Genomic DNA, 14,893 nt, shown 5'->3' with positions numbered 1-14,893 from the left:
AAAGAAATTTATGTTGGAATTTCCAAACAAAGATACTCGAAGGGAGCTCACTAGGTTGAAGGGCTTTGATTTTCAAGAATCAAATATTCGAGCGAATCTGAGAGACACAGAGAGGACTATTGAAGCTTCTGTTGAGCTGCAAGAGGTGTGGGTGATAGCTTATGGAGTTCCTCCGATGGCTAAGACAGAAAGTATTATGAAGAAGATAGCTTACCTAATTGGAGATACGTTGGAAGTGGATGCAATCAGTTTAAACAGCGAGGTTGTCAGAATTAAAGTCTGGTGTAGAGACCCAACAAAAATTGGTGGCACTTCAGAGATATTCCTGAATAGAGTGGGTTACAAAATCACTTCGAACCCTGAAGGCATTTAGGCTGTGTCACTGGATGATCCAAAAGACAATTGTAGAAAGGACAGAAGAAGGGGAAGGGACAAAGAGTTAGATGACTCCTAGGACAGTGATGATGGGAAAGACAATAACACTAAAGAAACTCCCAAAAGGAATATACAAAGCAAGGGAGACAGCAGCAACTTCAAGCACAACAAAGTGAAAGAAATGGAGGGTGAGGAAAAAGATGAATTAGAGGGGGGGAAGATAAAGTGGACATACCTGAGTTTGATTGTGAACAATCAGATGAGGTGGAGGAACAAATCAACTTGGTGGATAAGCAACTAATTATTGGAACTCAAGTCAATGAAGGAGGAGAGGCTATGCCAGACGCACAGTTGAAAGGTGAAGAGGTGAAACCTAAGGTCCTAGAGGGAAATGAGGAAAAGAAGAATGAGAATATGATATCTTTGGTGGCTGATGTTGGCCTCGAGGATGAGGGGTTGAGTAACTGGGAGCATCGAGTCTCCTTGCAGACTTAGATGGATATTGACCTTAAGCAGCTGGAGGTGATTACTGGAGAAGAGATAGACACACCAGACCTTGATGAATGTTTCATACCTTCAGGAAGGAAGAAGAAAAGCAGGAAACTGGAAGAGGTAGTGATTCCCAAGAGGCATAGCAAGAGGATCATTAGAGATGCGGTGTCGATATCTATGAAGGCTCAGAAGAGGACACAGGCGAAGAATGATATCTCAGATAAAAATAAATTTGCAATCTTTAATTTTGTTGATAATTCTATTCTTGCAAATATTGCTGTAGATTCTGGTGTTATGCTAGGTCAAAATGATTCTAAAATTTTAGATAACATTGAGACACTGAAAGCTAAAGAGTTAGCCCAATCATTGATCTGTTTAGCTAAGGAGAGGTTGACTAAGTAGGATCCCGTTGAGAGGTTGCCTGAAGAGATTGAGATTGAGGGATGTCTTGCCCTCCTTGTTTGGGTAGAGGAAGACTTTGAGCCAAAGAGTCGTGCAGTTCCCACTCCTCATATTTCCTGATGAGAGTTTTATTTTGGATGTGAAAGGTTTGGGAAATCAAGAGAGAAGGAGGCAATTAGAAGAGGTGATTTATCAAAACAAAATAGAGATTGTGGGAGGACAAGAAACAATTAGAGAAAATTTCACTATGTATGAGTTAGAAACATTGTGTGGCGGCATGGATTTCCAATGGTTGACAAAACCTGCTGATGGCCACTCAGGTGGTCTGCTTCTAGGGGTCAACTTGGAGATTTTTGAAGCAGGAGAAATGGATGTTGGAGAGTTTTTTCTAAGTATGGAACTGAAAATAAGAAGGGATTAGAAGAGATGGGTGGTGATTAATGTTTATGGACCAGTGCAAGGAGATAATAAGGAAAGATTTTTGTTGGAACTTGAAAAAAAGATTGCTGATCAAAGTCATCATGTCTTGCTGGGTGGGGATTTTAATATGATAAGATGTGCTAAGGAAACAGTGGTCAGGTCAATAGAAGATGGATGGAGAGATTCAATGACTATCACAAACCAGGAACTTAGAGAGGTGCATAGACTGGGAAGTAAATACACCTGGACAAACATACAAAAAAAACCTTGTGAGAGAGGTCCTGGACAGAATTCTTGTATGTGATAACTGGGAGAATCTCTACCCCCTCACTTTAGTCAGGAGTTTGTTGAGAGTTGGCTTGGACCATAATCCTATTATGGTTGAACTCACTAACCAGTTGGGGGCAGGGACAAGGAAGGGCTTTAGGTTTGAGAAAGCCTGGTTAGAGCAGCCAGGTTTTAGAGAGTGGCTGATTAAAAAATGGCCTGTGAGGAAGAAACACAAGATACTAGACCATTGGAGTTGTCAAGGAACCATTTTGAGAAGATTGATGAGAGGTTGGGGTAAAAACCATGAATCTGACATCAAGACTAGGAAAGAGAGTTTGAAGCTAAAGTTAAAAGAGATAGACGAAGAAGCTGGTAGAGGACCAATATCTACTGATTTATGGGAACAGAGGTACAAGTTGGAAGAGGAGCTCACTCAAATCTATTTAGAGGAGGAAATTTACTGGCAAAGGAGAAGTGGAGAAAAATGGATGATACAGGGGGATGCTAATACCTCCTTCTTTCATGGTGTTGCAAATGGGAGAAAAAGAAAGACTACTATACTGTCACTAGAAAAAGATGAACAGGAAATCAGTGATCCAGGGGAACTTAAAGCTCACATTTATGAATACTATAAAAACTTGTTTGGATCTGAACAACCACCGAGAGTTTTTTTGAAGGAAGGGATTTGGGGAGATAGGGGGAGAATTAATGAGGAAGAGAATGAGAGGTTAACTGCACCTTTCTCTTTGGAAGAAATTGAGAATGCAATGAAGGAAATGAAAGTTAACACAGTCCCAGGGCCGGATGGTTTGTCAGTTTGTTTTTTGAAAGAATTTTGGGATAAGCTCAAATTTTAGTTCAAGGAGATGTTAGATGCCCTCTTTATGGGGGAGTTGGAGCTTTGGAGATTGAACTATGGACTGATTAGTCTCATACCAAAAATAAAGGATGCAAATGTTATCAAACAGTTTAGGCCGATATGTTTGCTAAATGTCTCTTTCAAACTAATTACTAAAATCTTGGCAAAGAGATTAACTAGAGTAGCTGAATTGCTCATTAGAGATAGTCAAATAGCCTTTGTTCTAGGAAGGTTTATTCTAGATGGGGTTGTAGTTCTCCATGAGGTGATTCATGACATAAGTTCAAAAAACAAGTAGGGGATAATTCTAAAGTTGGACTTCAAAAAAGCATATGACAAAGTGCAATGGTCTTTTCTTTTCGATGTAATGAGGAAAAAAGGCCTAAATGAAAGGTGGATTGACTGGATTGGGAAAGCTATCACAAATGGGAGAGTGGCAATTAACATTAATGGTGAGGTTGGAGAGTTTTTCAAGACTCAGAAAGGGCTTAGGCAAGGAGACCCGCTATCCCCTCTTTTGTTCAATTTGGTTGCTGATGCCTTATCGGAATTGTTAACTTTGGCCAAAGAAGCTGGTCATCTCGAGGGTTTGGTTCCTGAGCTGATCCTAGGGGGCTCACTCACCTTCAATATTCGGACGATACAATTCTCTTCATGACCTACACTAGAGAAAACATCCTTACGACAAAGTTTTTGCTATATTGTTACGAAGCCATGTCCGGAATGAAGATAAACTATGAAAAAAGTGAGGTGATTGTGATGGGGGTAGATGATGAGGAAGCTCAAAGGGTGGCTGATTTATTTAACTGTAAAAAGGGCAAAATTGCTCATTAGAGATAGTCAAATAGCCTTTGTTCCAGGAAGGTTTATTCTAGATGGGGTTGTAGTTCTCCATGAGGTGATTCATGACATAAGTTCAAAAAACAAGCAGGGGATAATTCTGAATTGGACTACAAAAAAGCATATGACAAAGTGCAATGGTCTTTTCTTTTCGATGTAATGAGGAAAAAAGGCCTAAATGAGAGGTGGATTGACTGGATTGGGAAAGCTATCACAAATGGGAGAGTGGCAGTTAACATTAATGGTGAGGTTGGAGAGTTTTTCAAGACTCAGAAAGGGCTCAGGCAAGGAGACCCACTATCCCCTCTTTTGTTCAATTTGGTTGCTGATGCCTTATCGGAATTGTTAACTTTGGCCAAAGAAGCTGGTCATCTCGAGGGTTTGGTTCCTGAGCTGATCCTGGGGGGGGGGGCTCACTCACCTTCAATATGCAGATGATACAATTCTCTTCATGACCTACACTAGAGAAAACATCCTTACGACAAAGTTTTTGCTATATTGTTACAAAGCCATGTCCGGAATGAAGATAAACTATGAAAAAAGCGAGGTGATTGTGATGGGGGTAAATGATGAGGAAGCTCACTGTAAAAAGGGCAAAATTGCTCATTAGAGATAGTCAAATAGCCTTTGTTCCAGGAAGGTTTATTCTAGATGGGGTTGTAGTTCTCCATGAGGTGATTCATGACATAAGTTCAAAAAACAAGCAGGGGATAATTCTGAAGTTGGACTTCAAAAAAGCATATGACAAAGTGCAATGGTCTTTTCTTTTCGATGTAATCTGGAAAAATGGCCTAAATGAGAGGTGGATTGACCGGATTGGGAAAGCTATCACAAACGGGAGAGTGGCAGTTAACATTAATGGTGAGGTTGGAGAGTTTTTCAAGACTCAGAAAGGGCTCAGGCAAGGAGACCCGCTATCCCCTCTTTTGTTCAATTTGGTTGCTGATTGTCACACCCTAAAAATCCTAAAAATATAAATTGTTGTTTAAATGGAATTATTAGAATTTATTTTTTAAAAGCCTGGAAGAGAAGATCTAATTTTAATTAATAAATTCCAATATAAAATGGGGCCAGATAAAATTTCATTAAATACTCTGCTTAATTCTATAATTCCTAGATTTTTCTGGGATTTATTTGAGCTAAGGAAGTATTTTTAATAAATGAAATTGCATTTCACGAATAATTTAAATTGAAAAATGTTTTTAAAAGTCTCTTTTGCCTTTGGGCCGAAAGTCAGCCCAAAACCCTCTGTCTCTCTCCCCGGCCCAAGTCGGCCCAGTCCGCAGCCGCCGCGCGCGCGCCAGGCCGCTGACAGGTGGGTCCCACCTGTCGGACCCGTCGTCTACCTCCGGCCGCCGCCGCCCGAAACCCTAGCGCTGCGCGCCACCGTTTCCTTCCAAATCCGGCCGCTCCTTTCCCGATCCGATGAAATCGATTGAGGGGAAACAATCTTCGGGATCTCCTCTACCTTTTCTCTTTTCGAATTGTCGGCTAAAATCGTTTGGAAAGTGTTTGATTCGAGGTCGATTCGGATCGATCTCTCTCCTCCGAACTCTAAACTTTCCTTCTCGCCGCCGGTCGCCATGGGCCTTCGCCGTCGCCTCCTTGCCCCTATAAAAGGATCCCCGGTGTCTCCTCTACCCGCCGCCACCTTTGCCTTCGTCTCTCGCCGTCGGAAGCGCCCTAGCGCCGTGTGACCTCGAGCCGCCGTCGTTGCCGTCGCTCCAGCCGTGCGCCGCCGCCGTTCCGGTCGTCGTCGTCGCTCGGGGAGGTCGTCATCGTGGTCGCCAAGTCACCGCCGTCCTCGTCCGCCCCTTTGCCGTCGCTGAAGACCGCCGGAGCACCGTCACCGTCGTCAAGCCGAAGAGTGCCGCCGCCTTTTTCCTCGCGCCGCCGCCGTCCGTTGATCTTCCGCCGCCGTTTTGGTCACCGGTGAGTTCGCCGCGTCGTCCTCTACGTGCTGGTGCCTTCCGTTCGCGTCGCCGCGCCGTCGTTCGCCGGCAAGCATGCGCGCCCGAGTCGCCCGAGCCGCCGCCGGCGATGACGTCACCGCTGACGTAATCGTGGCCGTCTACCATGAGCCGGTCATGGACCGTTCGATCTCGGCCGTCCGTTTTGGATGGATCGATCTCGGCCGTTCGTTCCCGTGAACCGCTGCCGTGCGCCCGGTCTACCGCAAACCCTAGCCGCTGACGCAATAAATCCCTTTTTCCTTTTCAAAAATAATTCATTATTGCGTCATAATTCAATTAAAATCCATATAAGTGTTTTAATCCGATTTAATCTTCAAAAATTCATAACTAATTCATCTTAGCTCGGATTTAGTTGGTTCAAGTCTCTAAATTTTTCTAAAATTGAGATCTACATGTTAAAAATATCCACATGTACTGTTCATGCTTGTTTATGTGTTGTTTTAGTGATTTTGCTCTTTTCTGCTTAGATTCCGACGTTTCCGGAGAGTCCGTTTTCGCAGGAGAAGAGTTTGAAGAGTTCCAAGGCCAGCAAGGCAAGTCACACAGATCCCAAACAACCCTTTGAGCATGTTGATCCCGTTTAAAGCTATTGTTTCTATTCAACTATTGCATTTATTTTCGAATGTCATTGGGTGGAATTAACCTATTGTTTGTTATAGCCCTTTTGTTCTTGATTACTTTATTCCTTGATACCTTGGGTTATTATAACTTGACTAGTTGAGCTTTATATATATTGGTTCAGCTAGATATTAGATGTGATTGCTTAGCCATGCTTAGAAACATTAGCACATTATTGGGATAACTTATGACTGACTATTATTTAATGATGGCTTAATGATAGTTCACGATGGTCAATCGTGATTGGTTAATTAATTACTTGCCAACTAAAACTTGATAATGGTGGGTTGTGAGCACATGGTTTTGAGAGTCGTGCTCATGACAATTAAGGACCGGTTCACGAGTTTCGGTTGTGAAACATTAATCGTGCCAACCACAAGCCAGCGTGGGCAACGGCTTTACCTTTTGTATAGCATGGTTTATTGCGGGGCACCAGACTGAGAAGTGGCGGAGATAAGCCCACGGGGGTCGCTGGGGAGTCCATGCCTTGTTTATAAGGGGGTGATTATGATCCAGGAATGGTGCGCTGTGGTGGATTGTGTTGTGCGAGGGGTACTGTCACAGCTCCTTTCCAAGGTACCGTGGTGGTATTGAGGCACATGGTGACATGATGTGGGGCTGTGTCTTGTGGGTACAGTGGTACACCTCTGATCAGAGTAAAACTATTCGAATAGCCGTGCCCGCGGTTATGGGCGGGTCTAACAATGTCTTTCGTGATTAGTTTCACACCTCTCATCATAATAACAGATGCTATAATTGGTAATAATTTGATTAGCTCCTGGTTTGGAATGGTATATTCCTGGTTTGGAGATAGAACTGTGCAGCCGGGATGGTTGTTCAGAATGGTTGGGCCTATGCAACAGGGTATGTTGTATAGCGTAGGATTAATACTGTTTAATTAATACTTAACTGTTTTATTAAATTCTGAAATGTTTATTAAATGCTGTTTATGCAAATGAAACCCTACTATGCCATCCTTTGTTATCCTGTGCACTTGCATATTTGCTGCGTGGCTTGCTGAGTATGTCATATACTCACCTTGCAATCATTCATCAGAGGAAGAGTTCTACAGTGAAACTGATGGTGTGGAGGATTAGGTGTAGCCCTGGTCAAGCTGCCTGTGGAGTGGAGTCGTCTGCGCCGTTTATCTTATTTTCCGCTGCTTAGATCTTTATTGATTGAGAGGAACTATCTACCTCTGTAATGACATTTTATTCGCTTATTAAGTAGAGTAATAATTGTACTCTATTATCAATTTGTTATTGTGTGCCTCGGTTGATTCCTGGACGAGGGTTCACACACATGTAAGCGTTTGGAATTTTGGATAGAAATTCCGGGCGTGACACTGATGCCTTATCGGAATTGTTAACTTTGGCCAAAGAAGCTGGTCATCTTGAGGGTTTGGTTCCTGAGCTGATCCTGGGGGGGCTCACTTACCTTCAATATGCGGACGATACAATTCTCTTCATGACCTACACTAGAGAAAACATCCTTACGACAAAGTTTTTGCTATATTGTTACGAAGCCATGTCCGGAATGAAGATAAACTATGAAAAAAGCAAGGTGATTGTGATGGGGGTAGATGATGACGAAGCTCAAAGGGTGGCTGATTTATTTAACTGTAAAAAGGGAAATTTTCCATTGAAATACTTAGGGATTCCCATCAGTGATGAGAGGTTGACAGTGGCTGATTTTGCTATTTCTCCAAACAAACTGGAAAAGAGGTTGGCTACGTGGAAGTGTGGACATCTCTCATATAGGGGAAAAGCGATCTTAGTCAATTCATCCTTGAGTAGCATTCCTATGTACATGATGGGCTTTTACCTATTGCCAGAAACCACACATCACAAAATGGACTCGATTAGAGCTAGATTTTTTTGGAAAGGCTTGGAGTAGAAGAGGAAGTATCATATGATAAGATGGGAGGCCTTATGTAGACCTAAGGAATTTAGGGGCATGGGTTTTATCAATACTAGAGTCATGAATGCAGCCCTGCTGTGTAAATGGATTTTCAGAATAGAATCAGGACAAGAGGATTTGTGCTGTTCCTTGTTAAGGAGGAAATATTGCATTAATAGAGGTTGTTTCTTCCAATCGAGAGAGGGAGAGGGTTTGCAATTCTGGAAAGGTTTGCATGTTGTGAAGAGGTGGATGAGTAGAGGTAGCTACTATGAACTGGGTAATGGAGAGGCTATTCGATTCTGGGAGGATGTTTGGAAAGGAGAGATACCTTTAAAAACTCAATTCCCAAATATATATAAGATGTGCAGGGATCAAAACGTTTCAGTGCAACAGGTGTACAATGAGGGGGTTTGGAGGCTAGAGCTAAGAAGATCTCTTTCAGAAGAAGCATTAGAATGGGAGGAATTGCAGCCTTGCAGGTGCTACTTCAAGAGGTGCAAGTTGACATGTCTAAGAGGGATACAATGAGATGGAAGCTCACCAAGTCAGGCAACTTTTCTGTCAAATCGTTGTATAGAGAGATAATCTTTGGAGGAGTAACAGACAAGAGGATGGTAGAATTATGGAAAACCCCAATTCCACTGAAAATCAAAATTTTTATGTGGTTGATGGTTAAAGGGAAAATTCAGGCTGCCAAGCAGCTTAAGAAGATGAACTAGCTTGGTAGTCAAGACTGTAAACTTTGTGGAGAATCAGAAGACGTTGATCATGTGATGTTTCGATGTGCCCCTGCTAGATTCATTTGGTGTTGTTTGAGAGATATCTTGGATTCGGAGTCTATCCCTCGTAACAGGAAAGAGTTGTTCAGGAAATTAAAGGATCCTGGTCTAAAAAGCACCCTAGTCATTCTGTGTCTTTTTGCTGCAGCTTGCTGGGCTATCTAGCTTACCAGAAATGATGTAGTTTTTAGAGATAAGTTTATTGTGAATGTTAATCAAATTGCTCATAAGATGCTGACCTCGAAGGTGGCTTATTTGAAGGACTCGCTACTTGCCAGAATCAGAAGCGTGGAAGGAGAGGAGGACGCAAGATGAAGGCGGGTTAATGGCCGAGGTGAAGCTTAGGAAGTTGGGAATCTTTTTGTTCTTTAGTGCGTGGACATGATGCTAGTCTGTTCCTGTTACGATACCCTGTTCTGTTATTTCAAGCTGGCATCCCCAGCTCTTTTATGCCTGTTGTTTTCCTTTTCTCGTCTTGTAAGAACCTTTGTTATGCTTTATTAGTAAAGCTGGGTGCTCTGCCTTTGATCTAAAACTCTGTAAGGTATCGGTGTACTCACATGTGGCAGTAGCTGCTGCATGAGACCATTTGGTTTCCCGCTAATCATCTCGAGGAGAATCACTCCGAAGCTGTAGACATCTGACTCGGGTTCTACCCTCCCCAACTGCCAGCACTCTGGAGCTGTGTAACCTCTTTAAAATCATCAACACAAACGCAAACATGTCTGAATTAAAACCGAGGTTATGAAAGAAACACTAAGTATGATTAAAACGGGGAATATATATGGGAAGTGTGTCATGTTGTACGGCCTTACAGAGAAACAACGCGTGTGTGTTCATTTGTCGAATCAGGAATGAATGACCTCGCCAGGCCAAAGTCTGATATCTTGGGTGTCCAATCCCTACCCAGCAGTATGTTGGAAGGCTTAAGATCTCTATGGATAATAGGCGTGTTTGATCCCACGTGCAGGTACCGGATACCTTCAACGATACCGTCAACAATTTTCAGCCTCAGCGGCCAGTCCAGCATTGCACGAAGCTCTGAATTCTGAGCTGAAAGATCATAAGCAAGTGATAAATATGACGGAAGCCACTTTTTTATTATTTTAAAAAATACTTCCTCCGTCCTATAAAAAAACAGAAGTTGGTTTTTTAGGGACAGATGGAGTAGCTAATTAGCATGCATATATAGCAAACTGTTGAAAGAATATAACTGAAAACTTAGTGCTCAAGACAAGGGTATATTTGGATAATGAGAAATGAGGGGTGGGATCGGAATTGAAAAAAGAATGAAGGGTCGTTAGGATTAAATGGAAGAGAGAGAATAAATTGTTAGGATTTAAAGATGTCTTTTGATGAACGGAAAATCATTTCTCTAACTCATTTGCCAAACAAAGCCATATGTGAGTCATCTCTAACCATCTGCATAGTTAGCTAGTCCCACGCCGCTAAAAGAATTACTTTTGCAGTCGCACTTTGTTTTACCACTTTCAGGCAGACTATAAAAAAATATATTTGTATTATGGTGAAAAGGTCATAAATGTATAAACCACACATGTAAGAGAATCGTCTATAATAATATATAAGAGCCAATATAAGAATGGTTGATTTCTACAGATGGTTTTCGTAAGAAGCCGCCTATAAAATTAAAATCGATTTTCATATGATGTTCCCACAAGGAACCGCCTCTAAAAATGGAACTAACCTTATTTTAATGAAACATCTTTATATGAAGTTGGATGAGGATAATGTGTATATTAACTTTGTAGCCCTCAACAAGATCTTCAAATTTTTGTAGAATAAGTTTTCTCATTTGAGATTGTTTATGGGTGAAAACAATCGTCACAATTACAGAAAGGAACTTCTGCATTGCTAGTGCCAGGGTATCAATTAATCAAAGTGGTTGGCTCGTATGTACACTACTTCAGAAAACTACATCAGTGCCAGTTCCGAACACAGCAAGGAACTTCTGCATTGCTAGTGCCAGGGTATCAATTGGTATCAAGAGACAACCGTTCCAATTGATAGTTTCTTCCCTGCTAGCTAGCACTTATAGTACAATTTTCAAAGCCATTACATCTCAAAGGTTTATTGTTTCACTCAGTTTGCTGGTGTCTTGCATAAATGATAAGCATCATCTCATTCATTAATTAACGTTGCTTTTAAACCTCCTTGATCCCCCTTCTCTCTAGCTTCTTAAGTTGTAATTCTCCTAATCTCCCTCTCCTCTTGTCTTATGACTGCTATTGTAAAGACAATTAATCTTTGTTTTCCCTCGTTTTTATTCCTTCTAATATAACCGGTAGCCCTCCTGCCCATCTATCGTTTTAAAAAAAAAATCGTATATGGAAGGTTATTTTTTTCAATGTACAACACTAGATTTGGAAGTGACCTAATTAAGCATTGGGGCATGCATGTATAGGAGAATCTAGCTTGTGGCCACAAATAATAAATGTACGTACCAAATATGTAGTGGTGCAGGCTGTTGTTGGGCATGTATTCATAAACTAGTGCCCTGAACTTTTCTCCTGTATGCCGATCGTCGTTGTCACTGCAGAATGCAAGGAGCCTAACAAGGTTGACATGAATTGCGTTAAACATAGCTTCCAATTCTGCTACGAAAGTGCCAGTGCCTGATGGTTGCAGCAGCTTTACGGCAACGATCTCATTTTCTTGACGCGATCCCGTTATAGTTGATTCGGCGGGTAAAATCCCCTGCATAATTAGATAAGAAATCTCACCCACATAATTATCATTTAACTGCAAGGCAAACTATTATATATTACAATAGGTCCGTAAAACTAAAATGAAAATCAAAATATTACTCATCAGTTAATTTATCTATAATGACTTCAAATGTAGTACAGCCTGAGTTTGCACAGAGGGACAGTCAGAAGATATACATACGGAATAATTAACTATTGGTCCTCTTATAAATCGCAATTAAAGATTTATCATTGGTCCCATATGTCATAGACGCATAAGGGCTCACATTTCATAGACTTTGAGTGGCAAATCCTTAATTGGCACATCTTAAAAGAAGTGAGGAGATATTTATAAGGCAAGAAAGCTAATTCGCACGCGCACGTTAGCGGTGTGCATTCTAGGCCCATAAAGCCCATGCATAATTGGTGCGCACACGCGAGGCTGATGCGTCCGTACTTTCTTTTTTCTTTTGGAAAAGCTAATGTCCACGCGTTTTTTCGTTTCCTTTTGCTATTTTTTCACGATTTTTTATTTTAGAAGTTGAATCTTTCATCAGTTGAAAGTTTTGAATTTGAGTTGAAAGTTTTTAAGATTTGAGTTGAATTTTTTGAATTTTTGAGACGAAAGTTTTGAATCTTGAGATGAAAGTTTTCAAATCCGAGTTGAAAGTTCTCAATCTTGAGTTGAAAGTTTTCAAATCTGGACTTGAACTTTTCCAAATCTGGATTTGAAAGTTTTAAAATTTGAGTTGAATTTTTTAAAAAAATTCAAATTGAAAGTATTCAAATTTTGACTTGAAAATTTTCAAATATGAGTTAAAAAATTTAAAAAAAATCTTGACTTGAAAGTATTCAAATTTGAACTTGAAAATTTTTAAATCTGGACTTGAAAGTTTTCAAATCATAAATAAATTTGATTTGAAAGTTTATTTCAGTGAACTGGAAAAAAGGAAGAAACACGCACATCATGAACTTTTATAAAAAAAACAAAAGGAAAACACCGAACAGAAACAAAGAAACATGGATCTAAGAGCTAAGCGCTATTAGCGTGGAAAAATATGCACTGTCTTCGTTCCTGGCGCAGACGCGCGGATTAGGATCCCCTTTGTAAAGAACATATTCTATAAAACTTGTATACACATCATGCACACTAACTAAGCAAATTTCATCAGAAAAATTCAAAAAAATATTATGCATGTACTATTCGAAAAAAAACTATGTATTTTTCTTCAAATCTAACTATATGCACACAAGTAAATCATGTTTTAATTAAGCAGACTTTGTCTTTGTTTATCACACGTCTTTCCTCAATGGATGATGCATACTCCCTTCGTTTCAGCTGATTTTCTCATAGATAACTTAAAGACTAGAATTAAAGAAAAGTTTAACAACAATTACAACACTAAGTTTCTTGCATTAAATCTAAATTGAATATATTTTAATACTATGTTTGTTTTTATGTTGAAAATATGCTATATTTTTATATAAACTTAAACAAATATAAAAAAGTTGAAAAAAAAAGTTAAATCAACCAGTAATATGAAAAGGGGGAGTATATGCTAACCAAGCATATGTAATTCCTACCTACTCCATCTATCCTAAAATATAAAAATCTAAGACTGAATAGGACATTTTCATACTACTAATTTGGACAAAAATATCACATCCGGTCATAAGTTCTTGTATCTTAGGGCGGAAGGAGTAAATTCGTGTGCCTCGAGGCAGTGTTACACTATATGCAAGGTGGATATATATATATGTACCTTATAAACTCTTCCGTAATTTCCTTCGCCAATGAGTTTTTCCTTCGCAAAATTTTCTGTGGCATTTTGTAGTGTAACACGGTCAATGGAAGTAATGCCCGGAGAGACACTTCGTCGAATTCCCCCCTCACGAGGCTTTCGCTTGACAGCCCAAACCAAAACAAAAACAACAATAATCACCAACACTACTGCAACTGTTATGACGACAGGCAACTTCCAGTGCGGCGGCCTACCTGTCAAATATTCAAGATTACTTCCAAAACTCTCAAGATAAAAGAGGACGAACAGCGTACATTATATTAATTATATTTAAATTTATATTTTATTTATATATAAGATTGTAGGTGTCTTTTCTACAGTATTTTTCAAAAAAAAACACGCGACTCTGGGAAAATCCTCCCAGCCAGACGCCAGATGCGGACGCGTATGCATCGGGCGCCTCATGCCGCTGCCGCCTAGGCCCCACCACGCGCTTCCGCACGCCGCCACATGACCCCACCACAGCACACCCCGTTGCAACAGTTACCCGGATATAACGGAAACGTCCTATTAAGGGGGATCCGTTTTATTTTTTTTTTCCACAAAAAATGTTTCACCTAGTATACTCATAATGTTTCACTATGTATGGATCAAATGTTGCAGTGAATTAAAATATTCTTTTGAAACAAATCACCCAAATATTATGGAATCCCTCTATTAAGGGACTCCGTTTTATTTTTTTGTTCTACCAAAAATATTTCACCTAGTGTACTCGTATTGTTTCGCTATGTATAGATTAAATGTTGCAGTGAATTGAAACATCCTTTCACTATTTGCTGAAACATTGTTTTATATATGGTAAAACAATACCCGATTTTTTCAAACCGTTTGTTTCATACGTTGTAGCAAAATATTCCATGAGTTGATTTGGTTGTGTTTCAGCTTTTTAAACGATTGAAACATTTTCGATCTACTTAGTGAAACAATTCCGATCTACTTGGCGGAATAACGTGCAATATTTAAAAATAATTCAATAATAAGCTAAATATTTGTTTCGTTGGATTATATCCATGTGTGGTCTTGTTTTAAAGATTTAATTGCAACGAATTTAATAATGCCATCGGATTATGCTTTGGATAGATAATTTAAGTGAAAAAATAGTTTTAAAGTTTGCTTAGAAAGTTTTGCAATGTTTGCATGATGACATATGATGGCGTGGGCCCCATATTTTTCTAAACAAAATCGAGCGCCAGATGTACTGTCTTTCCATAACAATAAATTTAGTAATTCTAAAAACTTCGTCACACAATCTGGCATGACACTAAACAAAGCATACCCACACATATGCAAAAATTTTGTACAGTTAATTTAGGGAACGAATCACATAGGCCCAATATGTTGTTCACTGCAAGATACACATGTTTTTTACTCCCTCCAACTTTTAGAATGTTTCCTAGAAATTCAGGAGCATGAGAAATGTCCATATTGCCCCTCATTAAACATGCATCCACCTTCT

This window comes from Oryza sativa, chromosome 12 (assembly GCF_034140825.1).
Source record: "Oryza sativa Japonica Group chromosome 12, ASM3414082v1".
NCBI classification, from domain to species: Eukaryota; Viridiplantae; Streptophyta; class Magnoliopsida; order Poales; family Poaceae; genus Oryza; species Oryza sativa.
Note: the sequence above shows the minus strand (reverse complement) of the source record.